We start from the raw sequence: 14,924 nt of genomic DNA on the forward strand, positions 1-14,924 counted from the left end.
TCCACCTCCCGGGTTCACGCCATTCTCCTGCCTCAGCCTCCCAAGTAGCTGGGACTACAGGTGCCCGCCACCATGCCCAGCTAATTTTTTGTATCGTTAGTAGAGATGGGGTTTCGTTGTATTAGCCAAGATGGTCTTGATCTCCTGACCTCATGATCTGCCCAGCCTCAGCTGGGATTACAGACGTAAGCCACCGTGCCTGGCCATCTTTTTTCTTATAGTAACGTTGTATGGGATTTGACTTCACTACTTTTCTATTGCCATTTTTATGTGCATTTTGTTTTCCATGTTAATAAAAAGAAGCTTGTTCAGATAACACATCTAACTTCTTGGATTCCCATCCATTTTTGTTCTTGTAATGTTCAAAAACACGATGGCCTGCTTTCTGAGATTTCCTGGCTTTGTTTCCCCGCCCTGTGCTTTTCTGGATCTTTTCTTTCATTTATTTCAGTTGAGTTTTTCCAAGGGTTTCTCTGAACTGTTCTGCTGCATCCTGGACGAGAATCCTGGCTGCCCAGTTTCAAGAGTTCCCTTAGGTCCTTAGGTCTTATCACGGGGCCTGGCACTACTTGCTATTAGAGTGGTGATAGGCTTTGGATCTGTGTCCCCTCTGAATCTCATGTCAAACTGTAATCCCCACTGGTGGGAGGTGACTGGATCGTTGGGGAGATTTCTCATGAATGGTTTAGCACCATCTCCTTGGTGCTGTTCTTGTGCTAGTGGATGACTTCCCCTGACATCTGGTTGTTTAAAAGTATGTGATGCTGTTCTAGTCTGTTCTTGCATTGCTATAAAGAAATACCTGAGACTGGGTAATTTACAAAGAAAAAAGGTTTAATTGGCTCATGGTTCCACAGGCTGAACAGGAAGTATGATGCTGGCATCTACTTGGCTTCTGGGAGGCCTCAGGAAACAAAATCATAATGGAAGGTGGAGGGAGAGCCGGCACTTCACATGGCTGGAGCCAGAGGAAGAGAGAGAGAGGGGAGAGGTGCCACACACTTTAAAGCAACCAGATCTCATGAGAACTCTATCATAAGAACAGTACCAAGGGATAGTGCTAAACCATTCATGAAGGATCCACCCCGATGATCCAATCGCCTCCAACCAGGTCCCATTTCCAACATTTGGAAATTACAATTTGACACAAGATTTAGGTGGGGACACAGATCCAAACCGTATCAGGCACCTTCTCCCTCTCTCCCTTGCTCCTGCCTTCAGGATGTGATGTGCCCGCTCCCCCTTTGCCTTTTTCCATGATTGGAAGCTTCCTGAGGCCTTCCCAGAGGCAGAAGTCACTATGTTTCCTGTACAGCCTGTAGAACCATGAGCCAATTAAACCTTTTCTTGTAAATGAGCCGGTCTCAGGTATTTCTTTACAGCAGTGCAAGAATGGCCTAAAACAAGTGGGCATGATCCCTCCTAGTTCCAGCTGTTGTTCCCAAATTGGCCTACTACAATTTTACCATTTTCAGGTTTGTCATATGTCCTGTTGTTTTCTTCCATGTTCTCTTGCACAGGTGAGATGTGGATAACACATAGGTCTTATGGCTATTGGTGGTTTGTCCCGTTTTGGAGTTTGCAGGGATTACTTGTCTGGCTTTTTGTAAAAGTGATTCATGGGTATTTGATTTTGCTACCTAGTTGTTCTGTCTGTGTTTATGCGGATATCCAGGAAGATCCAAATTCTGTGCTGCCTCCACTGAAACTATCTTCCCAGGAATGTATTACTTTTTATCATTAAAAAGGAGGTATAGGAAGATTAATCTACGCACTGAATTTGGAAAGGTGTTGTTTGTTTGTTTGTTTTTAGGTTGCAGTGATGGCAGGGAGCCAATGTTGATTTCTGATATAAGAGGATAATGATCAGAGCAGGTCATTTAAAGATTAACTTGGCAGAAGTTTGAAGATTTAAGAAAGGTAGTGGAGTGAGAAGGCTAATTCTGACACTACATCAGCAATCCAAATAGGAGATGATAACGAGGGAAAGGTAAGTGGGAAGGGCAAGGAAAAGACAGCTGTGGGGAATTCAATAAACGCTGAATCAGTGGCTTGGTGGTGAGGGAAGGGTGAAGAAGAGTTAGAAAAATCAGAATTGACTGAAAATTTGTAGGATGAATGTCTAGGGGAATAACATTACCCAAAACACCAATGTAGATGAGGATAATGATATGGTGACAGTAATAATGAGGGGTTAGAGGGAGAGCAATGACTATTTTTTTTTTTAAACTTGCATTTGACTACCTGGAGGTACCTCAAGATAAAGATGTTGTGTATGCATGTGCAGGGCTCAGGGAAATGTCCATGCTAGACACACAGATTTGAGAATCATCTGCAGGGTATACTCCAGGAAAGATAGAACAAATGGCACTAAATATCCACAGAAAACTTAGAAACACTATTCCTGAAACGAAGATTGCCTTTGAGCATTGAAAATGTTCACGGTGTTTCAAGTTAACAATTAGTAAAGGACCAAGAGCAAGAACTATCCTCAGGAAAATACTGGCTATAAAAAGAAAGAACTGAAGCTCTACGTGTACAGGTGGTGCTTGTGAACTTTTCTGAGTAGTCTGCTGGTGATTATTGGGGCATCCCCAGATGTTGATATTTGGAGATATTTTCTCTAGGACCATTCAGAATTTTTTTTAATAGATGCTTCTTCCAATTGCCTGAATTCAGAACAACACCTGGCTCCTGATGTTCTAGGGGCAGGCAGTGGGAAAAAGGATGGAGCTTCACTGTTCATTTTGCAGACTTTGACGTTATGCCCATTTTACCTTATCCCCCAATCCAACGGATCTCTGTACCTAATGCTGTAAGTTCAGATCCTCTTCATTTCATTTCTCCAGAGAATAAAACTCTAGGGTCTTGACAAAGGTGAATCTTCTGTGCAAGGTGGGGTATGTGGGTTGGGCATTGTTCCATATAGAGACTTTTAGCCCGTCCTGGCATTTCTCACTTTCATGTATTCTAGGAAACGGGTAACTACAAGGCTTGGATCTTTGAGGGGTTCTCTGAGAGCTCTTTGGCTTGGTACTTACTGGTATTCCCCCTCAACGCATTTTAGGGTATAGCTTCTACTATGTAAAGCTGGAATCCATTTCTCCATCTGCGCTAGTCTGTTTTGTATTACTATTAATATAAAGGAACACCTGAGGCTGGGTAATTTATAAAGAAAAGAGGGGCTGGGTGCAGTGGTTCACACCTGTAATTCCAGCACTTTGGGAGGCTGAGGCAGGCAGATCACGAGGTCAAGAGATCAAGACCATCCTGGCCCACATGGTGAAACCCATCTCTACTAAAAATACAAAAATTAGCTGGGCATAGTGGCACACACCTGTAGCCCCAGCTACTCGGTAGGCTGAGGCAGGAGAATCACCTGAACCCAGGAGGCGGAGATTGCAGTAAGCCAAGATTACACCACTGCACTCCAGCCTGGCTACCGAGCAAGACTCCGTCTCAAAAAAAAGAAAAAAAGAAGAGAGGTTTGAGGTTTGTTTGGCTCATGATTCTGCAGACTGTACAAGAAGCATGTCACTAGCATCTATGTCTGGTAGGGGACCCAGGGAGGTTCCACTCATGTTGAAGGGTGAAGGGGGAGCAGGCGTGTCACACGGTGAGAAAGTGAGCAAGAGAGATGCCAGGCCCTTTTAAACAACCAGCCCAGCTCTCACGTGAATAGGACAAGAACTCACTACTTACCAACGGGAAGGCACCAAACCATGGATGAGGGATTTGTCCTCATTACCCAAACGCTTCCCACCGGGCCTCACCTTGAACATTGGGGATCAAATTTTAACACGGTATTTGGTGGGGACAAACCATATCACCGGCTGCTTTTAATACTTAAAAAATATTTTGAGAGAAAGGTAGTGGAGTGAGAAGTTTAAAGGCCCCTGTCTTTAGTCTTCACAAAATTTTTCATCATGAGAAAAATACTGACTCAACTCTGGCTAGTCAAATGCAAGTTTACAAAAAAAAATATATATATATATATATCTCTTTCAGACCCTCTGAAAGAAGCAGACTGCTCCTGCAGGACCCGGGAGACACCCCAAATACTGTGAGTGCCCCAACTGCGGAAGTGAGAAAGGGAGACCCTCCTTTCCGGAACACACCCTCCCCTCTGGAGAAGCTGAAGGTCTGTTTCCGGGAGATGCTCCCGACTTCACCTGGAGCTGAGTCAAGTTAGCTGGGCCAAGCGAAATACAGGGGCGGAGGAGGCAGCAGGGAGGCCCTGGGAGCTCGCTGAATCCCCAAGTAGCCTGTTCCTGCCTAGAACCACTGGGATCCATCAGGAGGGAGGCCAGAGGAGCAAGGGGTAAAACCCTACCCAGGAGAAGGACTTCCCTAGCTGAACTTTGTAACAATTTGAGTGGTGCGAGAAGCCTCCTGGCCAGAACCTGGGGAAGGACGCCCATCTGGCTTGCAGACTTCACAGGTGGGGGAAGAACTAAAGCCCTTTTGTTTCACAGGTGGGAGGCAGAAAGCCTCGGACAAGTTTTCAAACCCGCCCTTTGCCTGGAAACAGACTTGGAGGTGTTGCGGGACACGGTGGGAGTGAGACCAGCCCTTCGGTTTGTGTGAGATCTGGGTGAGGCCTGTGATTGCTGGCTTTCACCTGCTTCTCTGACAACCTGCATGACTCAGCAGAGGCAGCCATAGTCCTCCTAGAGGGCCCCGATTTAAGATCTCCAGGTGAAGTAGATTTTTATTATAAGTAACTCCTGTACTTTTTAAGTTGTGAGACATGCATCCAAGGTCGAATTCTGAAATAATGTCTGAATTAACTTCACTGGAGTCTTCTGTTACCCACGTAGAGTAGGGAATTCTCCTAGTTGTGCTAGTGATTATTTTTTGGTAGTGGGGTGCTGGTGTAGTCTAGCAAGGAAAGGCTAGAGAGCAATTAAGACCAAGGGAAATACCTTGGGCCATGGAAGGCTGAGTTCTCTGAAGGTTTTTAAAATATAAATATGTATTTTTACCATAGAAATGTGGTCTCACTATGTTGCCCAGGCTGGTCTCAAGTGATCCTCCTGCCTTAGCCTCCCAAAGTTCTGGGATTACAGGAATAAGCCACCACACCTGGCCTCGCCTCTGAATTTTGAAAATTTTAGTTTCAATTGTCTATTTGCTTGTTCAGTCATTCTGCATGACTGGATATGGTGAGGATCATGTAATTTAGGGAACAGAGGAAGAACTCTTGGATTTTTTTGGATGACTTTACTGGTGTGAAGAGTTCCCTGGTCACTTGACAGGGCAAGTGGAATTCTTCAGGAAGGGAAAATTTGTTCTAACAGAACCAACAGTAGTAGCTGTGGGCTTCTTACATGGGAAAGCTTCTAGTCAATAAGTGAACATAAAAACAATGGCCAGGGCATATTAATAACACGGACTTAGGAAGCTGAATAAAATATCATTGCCAACGGAGAAAGAGTCCTGCTGGAGGTGGCCCTTTTCCTTGCTCTACCTTTATAACTTGTCCAGGATTCTATTTTTGGCAGATATCCCAAGTAAAGAGTGAAATTTCCCCCACAAATGATGATGAAGGAGTTGAGTCCGTATTCTTCTCATGATGAAAAATTTTGTGAAGACTGAACGTCAGGTCAGGGACCAAGGAGAGACCAAGTAGCCTTCTTAGTGTCTTCGAAGCCTATCTTTGGACTTTTCGGTGGGTAAAACATCCACCTTGTTTTCAGTTAGCCTTTTCATCTTCAGGGGCCTTTAACTGAGATATTTTAATGTCCTCAAATAGAGGATAAATTGGCAAACTGAGTAGGTTTAATATCTGGTCTGATTACAGTGGGACTGGGACAGGTTTATAAACTGCTACTTAGCATATTTGTCAGCTGAGCTTCCCCTTGCCTTAGGGGTCTTATTGCCCATATAAGCTTCTATCTTGAGTATGGCCAGCTCTTGTAATAATAAGGTCTCTAGAAGGTTATCCACATTTCCCATTTTTAACTAGTGTTCCAGCTGTAGTCACAAATTCCCTGACTTTCCACAACATGTCAAAGTCATGTGATACCCTAAAAACATATCTGTTATCTGTGTTGATGTTAACTCTTTGATTCTCAGCTAGAGTGTAGGTTCTTGTGAGCGCCACAAATTATTCTGATCTAATTCGCACTGGGTAAAGCCTCATATGTTATGGGACTGTGGATATATGCAATGGCATATCCAGCCTGGAAACCTCTTTCTGAGGTCAGAGGCATGAACTATCAACAAAGAAAATGAGATCTGGATCTATAAGAGGTACTTCAGCAAGATCAGGACAGGGAAAGGTTAGAGCTTAGGTGGCTGAAATACAGTCATGGTGGTTGTACTTCAGTTGGGAGAGAAATGGTAACAAGGTTAAGATTTTGGTTATGGTGAATAGTAATGTGAGAAGGAACAAACAAAAGGATCTCATAAGAGGTAAGGTTAGAGGTTGAAAAAATGTTGAGGGTTTGCAGTCAGGACAAAGATGTGAACCACTTGGGCACAGAAGCATGTGAAGTGTGACCTAGCACAAAATCAACTGTGGCTTGAATCAAATTTGCTGTTGCTATGACAACTCGGAAGCAAGGAAGGCTTGACCCATAGGGCCTAGCATGAAGGTAAAATATCCAATGGGCCTCGGGCTCCTTTTGTATTTCTGAGACAGGACATCCAAAGTATGTTCTTCTCTCTCATGAATGAATAGGGAGAAGGGCAAGGAGTAGTTTGGAAGTCCCAAGCTGGTGGAAGAGGAAAGGGGGGTTTTTAAAAGGATCCAATACTGTGATAGTGGCTAATTCTCCTTATAGGGGTTCAGACAAGGAATCCACATTCTACAACAGCCAACCAGTCTCAGAAAGTCCAGGAGTTGTCTCATTGTTTTAGATAAAGTATAATTAGGGATGCTCTTGATACATCTGGAGACAAAGATTTTCCCTTACAGGCGATGTCATGTTTTAGGAAGTGAAACTAAAAATAGCAAAACTAAGGATAGTGAAATTATATTTTGTCTTTTGAAAATGATGTCCCTTTTAAGTCAGATCTTCCAAAAGGTACTGAGTATCTGCCAATAAATTATCAAATGTACTGGAGCAAAGAAGGAGGACATCTACATATTGCATGATGATGCAATTACAAGGGAAAACCAAATCCTTTAAATTTGCATTTTTAAAAATCTTAAACATTTATTTTAGGTTCGGGGTACATATGCAGGTTTGTTACATAGGTAAATTTTGTGTCATAGAGGTTTGGTGTACAGATTATTTTGTCACCCAGGTGATAAGCAGGTTTCTTCATAGGTGGTTTGTTTTGATCCCCACTCTCCCCCCACCCTCCACCCTCAAGTAGGCCCCAGTGTCTATCGTTCCCTTCTTTGTGTCCAGTTATAAGTGAGAACATGTGGTCTTTAGTTTTCTGTTCCTGCATTAATTCGCTTAAGATAATGGCCTCCAGTCCCATCCGTGTTGCTGCAAAGGACATCATCTTTTTTTAATGGCTATGTAGTATTCCATGATGTATATGGACCACATTTTCTTTATCCAGTCTACCATGGATGGGCATTTAGGTTGATTCCATGTCTTTGCTATTGCGAATAGTTCTATGATGAAATTAAGTGTCCACGTGTCTTTAGGGCAGAACAATTTATGTTCCTTTGGGTATATACCCAATAATGGGATTGCTGGACCAAATGATAGTTCTGTTTTAAGTACTTTGAGAAAATGCCAAACTGTTTTCCATAGTGGCTGAACTAATTTACACTTGCACCAGCAGTATATAAGCATTTCCTTTTCTGTACGACTTCTCCAGTGTCTATTATTTTTGTCGTTTTATTAATAGCCATTCTAACTGGTATGAGATGGTATCTCAGTGTGGTTTTGATTTGCATTTGTCTGATGATTAGTGATGTTGAACATTTTTTTCATATGCTTTTTGGCCCTATGTATGTCTTCTTTTGAAAAGTGTCTGCTCACGTCCTTTGTCCCAATTTTTAATGGGGTTGTTTGTTTTTTGCTTGTTAATTTGTTTAAGTTCCTTATAGATTCTGGATATTAGACTTTTGCCAGATGCATAGTTTGCAAATATTTTCTCACATTGTGTTGGCTATATGTTTACTCTGTTAATAGGTTTTTTGTTTTGGTTTTTTTGTTTTGTTTTGTTTTTTGCCTTATAGAAGCTCTTTGTTTTAATTAGGTCACTTTCTCAATTTTTGTTTTTGTTGCAGTTGCTTTTGTTTTCTTCATCATGGAATCTCTCCCAGGTCGTATGCCCAGAATGGTATTTTTTAGGTTATTTTCCAGGATTTTTATGGTTTTAGGTTTTACATTGAAGTCTTTAATCCATCTTGAGTTGATTTTTGTATATGATGAAATGAAGGAGCCCAGTTTCAATCTTTGGCATATGGCTAGCCAGTTATATCAGCATCATTTATTGAATACGGGCTCCTTTCCTCATTGCTTGTTTTTGTTGACTTTCTCAAAGATCAGATGGTGCCAGTGTGTGACTTTATTTCTGGGCTCTCTATTCTGTTCCATTGGTCTGTGTATCTGTTTTTTTGCCAGTATCATGTTGTTTTGATTATTGTAGACCCATTGTATAGTTTGAAATTAAGTAGTATGATGTCTTCAGCTTTGTACTTTATTTTTTAAATTATACTTTAAGTTCTAGGGTACATGTGCACAACATGCAGGTTTGTTACATATGTATACATGTTCCATGTTGGTGTGCTGCACCCGTTAACTCATCATTTACATTAGGTATATCTCCTAATGCTATCCCTCCCCCCTCCCCCTACCCCATAACAGGCCCCAGTGTGCGATGTTCCCACCCTGTGTCCAGGTGTTCTCATTGTTCAGTTCCCACCTATGAGTGAGAACATGTGGTGTTTGGTTTTCTGTCCTTGCGATAGTTTCCTCATAATGATGGTTTCTAGCTTCATCCATGTCCCTACAAAGGACATGAACTTTTTTATGCCTGCATAGTATTCCATAGTGTATATGTGCCACATTTTCTTAATCCAGTATATCATTGATGGACATTTGGGTTGGTTCCAAGTCTTTGCTATTGTGAATAGTGCCACAGTAAACATACGTGCGCGTGTGTCTTTATGGCAGTATGATTTATAATCCTTTGGGTATATGCCCAGTAATGGGATTGCTGGGTCAGATGGTATTTGTAGTTCTAGATCCTTGAGGAATTGCCACACTGTCTTCCACAATGGTTGAACTAGTTTACGGTCCCACCAACAGTGTAAAAACATTCCTATTTCTCCACATCCTCTCCATCACCTGTTGTTTCCCAGCTTTTTAATGATCGCCATTCTAGCTGATGTGAGATGGTATTTCATTGTGGTTTTGATTTACATTTCTCTGATGACCAGTGATGATGAGCATTTTTTCATGTGTCTGCATAAATGTCTTCTTTTGAGAAGTGTCTGTTCATATCCTTTGCCCACTTTTTGATGGGGTTGTTTGATTTTTTCTTGTAAATTTCTTTAAGTTCTTTGTAGATTCTGGATATTAGCCCTTTGGCAGATGGGTAGATTGTAAAAATTTTCTCCCATTCTGTAGGTTGCCTGTTCACTCTGATGGTAGTTTCTTTTGCTGGGCGGAAGCTCTTTAGTTTAATTAGATCCCATTTGTCAATTTTGGCTTTTGTTGCCATTGCTTTTGGTATTTTAGTCATGAAGTCCTTGCCCATGCCTATGGCCTGAATGGTATTGCCTAGGTTTTCTTCTAGGGTTTTAATGGTTTTAGGTCTAACGGTTAAATCTTTAATCCATCTTGAATTAATTTTTGTATAAGGTGTAAGGAAGGGATCCAGTTTCAGCTTTCTACATACGACTAGCCAGTTTTCCTAGCACCATTTATTAAACAGGGAATCCTTTCCCCATTTCTTGTTTCTGTCAGATTTGTCAAAGATCAGATGGTTGTAAATGCATGCTATTATTTCCGAGGGCTCTATTCTGTTCCATTGGTCTATATCTGTTTTGGTACCAGTACTATGCTGTTTTGGTTACTGTAGCCTTGTAGTATAGTTTGAAGTCAGGTAGCATGATGCCTCCAGCTTTGTTCTTTTGACTTAGGATTGTCTTGGCGATGCAGGCTCTTTTTGGTTCCATATGAACCTTAAAGTAGTTTTTTCCAATTATGTGAAAAAAGTCATTGGTGGCTTGATGGGGATGGCATTGAATCTATAAATTACCTTGGGCAGTATGGCCATTTTCACAATATTTATTCTTCTTATCCATGAGCATAGAATGTTCTTCCATTTGTTTGTGTCCTCTTTTATTTCGTTGAGCGTGATTTGTAGTTCTCCTTGAATAGGTCCTTTACATCCCTTGTAAGTTGGATTCCTAGGTATTTTATTCTCTTTGAAGCAATTGTGAATGGGAGTTCACTTATGATTTGGCTCTCTGTTATTGGTGTATAGGAATGCTTGTGATTTTTGCACATTGATTTTGTATCCTGAGATTTTGCTGAAGTTGCTTATCAGCTTAAGCAGATTTTGGACTGAGATGATGGGGTTTTCTAAAGACACAATCATGTCATCTGCAAACAGGGACAATTTGACTTCCTCTTTTCCTAATTGAATACCCTTTATTTCTTTCTCTTGCCTGATTACCCTGGCCAGAACTTCCAACACTATGTTAAATAGGAGTGGTGAGAGAGAGCATCCCTGTCTTGTGCCAGTTTTCAAAGGGTGTGCTTCCAGTTTTTGCCCATTCAGTATGATATTGGCTGTGGGTTTGTCATAAATAGTTCTTATTATTTTGAGATGCATCCCATCAATACCTAGTTTATTGGGAGTTTTTTTTTTTTAGCATGAAAGGCTGTTGAATTTTGTTGAAGGCCTTTTCTGCATCTATTGAGATAATCATGTGGTTTTTGTCTTTGGTTCTGTTTATATGATGGATTACATTTATTGATTTGCATATGTTGAACCAGCCTTGCATCCCAGGGACGAAGTCAACTTGATTGTGGTGGATAAGCTTTTTGATGTGCTGCTGAATTTGGTTTGCCAGTATATTACTGAGGATTTTTTGCATCAATGTTCATCAGGGATGTTGGTCTAAAATTCTCTTTTTTTGTTGTGTCTCTGCCAGGCTTTGGTATCAGGATGATGTTGGCCTCATAAAATGAATTAGGGAGGATTCCCTCTTTTTCTATTGATTGGAATAGTTTCAGAAGGAATGGTACCAGCTCCTCTTTGCACCTCTGGTAGAATTTGGCTGTGAATCTGTCTGGTCCTGGACTTTTTTTGGTTGGTAGGCTATTAATTATTGCCTCAATTTCAGAACCTGTTATTGGTCTATTCAGGGATTCAACTTCTTCCTGGTTTAGTCTTGGGAGGGTATATGTGTCCAGGAATTTATCCATTTTTTCTAGATTTTCTAGTTTATTTGCATAGAGGTGTTTAAAGTATTCACTGATGGTAGTTTGTATTTCTGTGGGATCGGCAGTGATATCCCCTTTATCATTTTTTATTGCATCTATTTGATTCTTCTCTCTTTTATTCTTTATTACTATGGCTAGCGGTCTATCAATTTTGTTGATGTTTTCAAAAAACCAGCTCCTGGATTCACTGATTTTTTTGAAGGGCTTTTTGTGTCTCTATCTCCTTCAGTTCTGCTCTGATCTTAGTTATTTCTTTCCTTCTGCTAGTTTTTGAATGTGTTTGCTCTTGCTTCTCTAGTTCTTTTACTTGTGATGTTAGGGTGTCAATTTTAGATATTTCCTGCTTTCTCCTGTGGCCATTTAGTGCTATAAATTTCCCTCTACACACTGCTTTAAATGTGTCCCAGAGATTCTGGTATGTTGTGTCTTTGTTCTCACTGGTTTCAAAGAACATCTTTATTTCTGCCTTCATTTCGTTATGTACCTAGCAATCATTCAGGAGCTAGTTGTTCAGTTTCCATGTAGTTGAGCGGTTTTGAGTGAGTGTCTTAATCCTGAGTTCTAGTTTGATTGCACTGTGGTCTGAGAGACAGTTTGTTATAATTTCTGTTCTTTTACATTTGCTGAGGAGTGCTTTACTTCCAACTATGTGGTCAGTTTTGGAATAAGGGCGATGTGGTCTTGAGAAGAATGTATATTCTGTTGATTTGGGGTGGAGAGTTCTGTAGATGTCTATTAGGTCTGCTTGGTGCAGAGCTGAGTTCAATTCCTGGATATCCTTGTTAACTTCTGTCTCATTGATCTGTCTAATGTTGACAGTGGGATGTTGTTAAAGTCTCCCAGTATTCTTGTGTGGGAGTCTAAGTCTCTTTGTAGGTCTCTAAGGACTTGCTTTATGAATCTAGGTGCTCCTGTATTGGGTGCGTATATATTTAGGATAGTTAGCTCTTCTTGTTGAATTGATCCCTTTACCATTATGTAAAGGCCTTCTTTGTCTCTTTGGATCCTAGTTGGTTTAAAGTCTGTTTTATAAGAGACTAGGATTGCAACTCCTGCTTTTTTTTTTGTTTTGTTTTCCATTAGCTTGGTAGATCTTCCTCCATCCCTTTATTTTGAGTCTATATGTATCTCTGCTCGTGAAATGGGTCTCCTGAATACAGCACACTGTTGGGTCTTGACTCTTTATCCCAGTCTGTGTCTGTTAATTGGAGCATTTAGCCCATTTACGTTTAAGGTTAATATTGTTATATGTGACTTTGATCCTGTCATTATGATGTTAGCTGGTTATTTTGCTCGCTAGTTGATGCAGTTTCTTCCTAGCATTGATGGTCTTTACAATTTGGCATGTTTTTGCAGTGGCTGGTATTAGTTGTTCGTTTCCATGTTTAGTATGTTTAGTACTTCCTTCAGGAGCTCTTGTAAGGCAGGCCTGGTGGTGACAAAATTCCTCAGCATTTGTTTGTCTGTAAAGGATTTTATTTCTCCTTCACTTAGGAAGCTTAGTTTGGCTGGACATGAAATTCTGGGTTGAAAATTCTTTTCTTTAAGAATGTTGAATATTGGCCTCCACTCTCTTCTGGCTTGTAGAGTTTCTGCTGAGAGATCCGCCATTAGTCTGATGGGCTTCCCTTTTTGGGTAACCCGACCTTTCTCTCTGGCTGCCCTTAACATTTTTTCCTTCATTTCATCTTTGGTGAATCTGACAATTATATGCCTTGGAGTTGCCCTTCTTGAGGAGTATCTTTGTGGTGTTCTCTGTATTTCCTGAATTTGAATGTTGGCCTGCCTTGCTAGGTTGGGGAAGTTCTCCTGGATAATATCCTGAAGAGTGTTTTCCAACTTGGTTCCATTCTCCCCATCACTTTCAGGTATACCAATCAGACGTAGATTTGGTCTTTTCACATAGTCCCATATTTCTTGGAGGCTTTGTTCATTTCTTTTTACTCTTTTTTCTCTAAACTTCTTGCTTCATTTCATTCATTTGATCTTCAATCACTGATACCCTTTCTTCCACTTGATCAAATCGGCTACTGAAGCTTGTGCATGCATCATGTAGTTCTTGTACCATGGTTTTCAGTTCCATCAGGTCATTTAAGGACTTCTCTACACTGTTTATTCTAGTTAGCCATTCGTCTAATCTTTTCTCAAGGTTTTTAGCTTCTTTGGAATGGGTTCAAACATCCTCCTTTAGCTTGGAGAAGTTTGTTATTACCGATCATCTGAAACCTTCTTCTCTCGACTCGTCAAAGTCATTCTCCATCCAGCTTTGTTCCGTTGCTGGTGAGAAGCTGTGTTCCTTTGCAGGGAAAGAGGCACTCTGATTTTTAGAATTTTCAGCTTTTCTGCTCTGGTTTCTCCCCATCTTTGTGGCTTTATCTACCTTTGGTCTTTGATGATGGGGACGTACAGATGGGGTTTTGGTGTGGATGTCCTTTCTGTTTGTTAGTTTTCCTTCTAACAGTCAGGACCCTCAGCTGCTGGTTTGTTGGCATTTGCTGGAGGTCCACTCCAGACCCTGTTTGCCTGGATATCACCAGTGGAGGCTGCAGAACAGCAAATATTGCAGAATGGCAGATGCTGCTGACTGATCCTTCCTCTGGAAGCTTCATCTCAGAGGGGCACCTGGCTGTATGAGGTGTCAGTCAGCCCCTACTGGGAGGTGTCTCCCAGTTAGGCTACTCAGGGATCAGGCACCCACTTGAGGAGGCAGCCTGTCCGTTCTCAGATCTCAAACTCCATGCTGGGAGAGCCACTACTCTCTTCAAAGGTGTCAGACTGGGACGTTTAAGTCTGCAGAAGTTTCTGCTGCCTTTTGTTCAGCTATGCCCTGCCCCCAGAGGTGGAGTCTACAGAGGCAGGCAGGCCTCCTTGAGCTGCGGTGGGCTCCACCCAGTTTGAGCTTCCCAGCCGCTTTACCTACTCAAGCGTCAGCAATGGCAGATGCCCCTCCCTCAGCCTCACTGCCACCTTGCAGCTCGATCTCAGACTGCTGTGCTAGCAGTGAGCAAGACTTCGTGGGCGTGGGACCCTCCGAGCCAGGCACAGGATATAATCTCCTGGTTTGCCATTTGCTAAGGCCATTGGAAAAGCATAGTATTAGGGTCCCGGGAGTGTCCCGATTTTCCAGGTACCATCTGTCACAGCTTCCCTTTGCTAGGAAAGGGAATTCTCTGACCCCTTGCGCTCCCTGGGTGAGGCGATGCCCCACCCTGCTCCATGGGCTGCTCCCACTGTCTTACAAGCCCCAGTGAGATGAACCCAGTACCTCAGTTGGAAATGCAGAAATCACCCATCTTCTCCGTCGCTCACGCTGGGAGCTGCAGACTGGAGCTGTTCCTATTCGGCCATCTTGGAACCTCCTCCACTTTGTACTTTTTCATTAGGATTACTCTGGCTATTCAGGCTATTTTTTGGTTTCATATGAATTTTAGAATAGATTTTTGTAATTCTATGAAAAATGTCATTGGTCGTTTGATAGGAATAGCATTAAATCTGTAAATTGCTTTGGGGAACACGGTCATTTTAGCAATATTGATTTTTCCTATCCATGAA

At 41.8% G+C, this 14,924-nt stretch overlaps 1 protein-coding gene across 4 annotated transcripts in view; it reads left to right on the forward strand.

Annotated features, from left to right (window-relative positions):
• Nucleotides 1-4,116: 4,116 nt before the first annotated feature.
• LOC713683 (polyunsaturated fatty acid (12S)/(13S)-lipoxygenase, epidermal-type-like) overlaps nucleotides 4,117-14,924 on the forward strand; it is a 42,816-nt gene continuing 32,008 nt past the window's right edge. For 2 of the 4 annotated variants that reach the window (XM_015118413.3, XM_077970144.1), the window contains exons 1-2: nucleotides 4,117-4,321; nucleotides 4,476-4,698. The gene's annotated coding sequence lies outside the window, so the exon portion shown is untranslated. The remainder of the gene's footprint in view (nucleotides 4,322-4,475; nucleotides 4,699-14,924) is intronic. The other 2 variants (XM_077970145.1, XM_077970148.1) reach the window with 2 other exon arrangements.

This window comes from Macaca mulatta, chromosome 16 (assembly GCF_049350105.2).
Source record: "Macaca mulatta isolate MMU2019108-1 chromosome 16, T2T-MMU8v2.0, whole genome shotgun sequence".
In the NCBI taxonomy this organism is placed as follows: Eukaryota; Metazoa; Chordata; class Mammalia; order Primates; family Cercopithecidae; genus Macaca; species Macaca mulatta.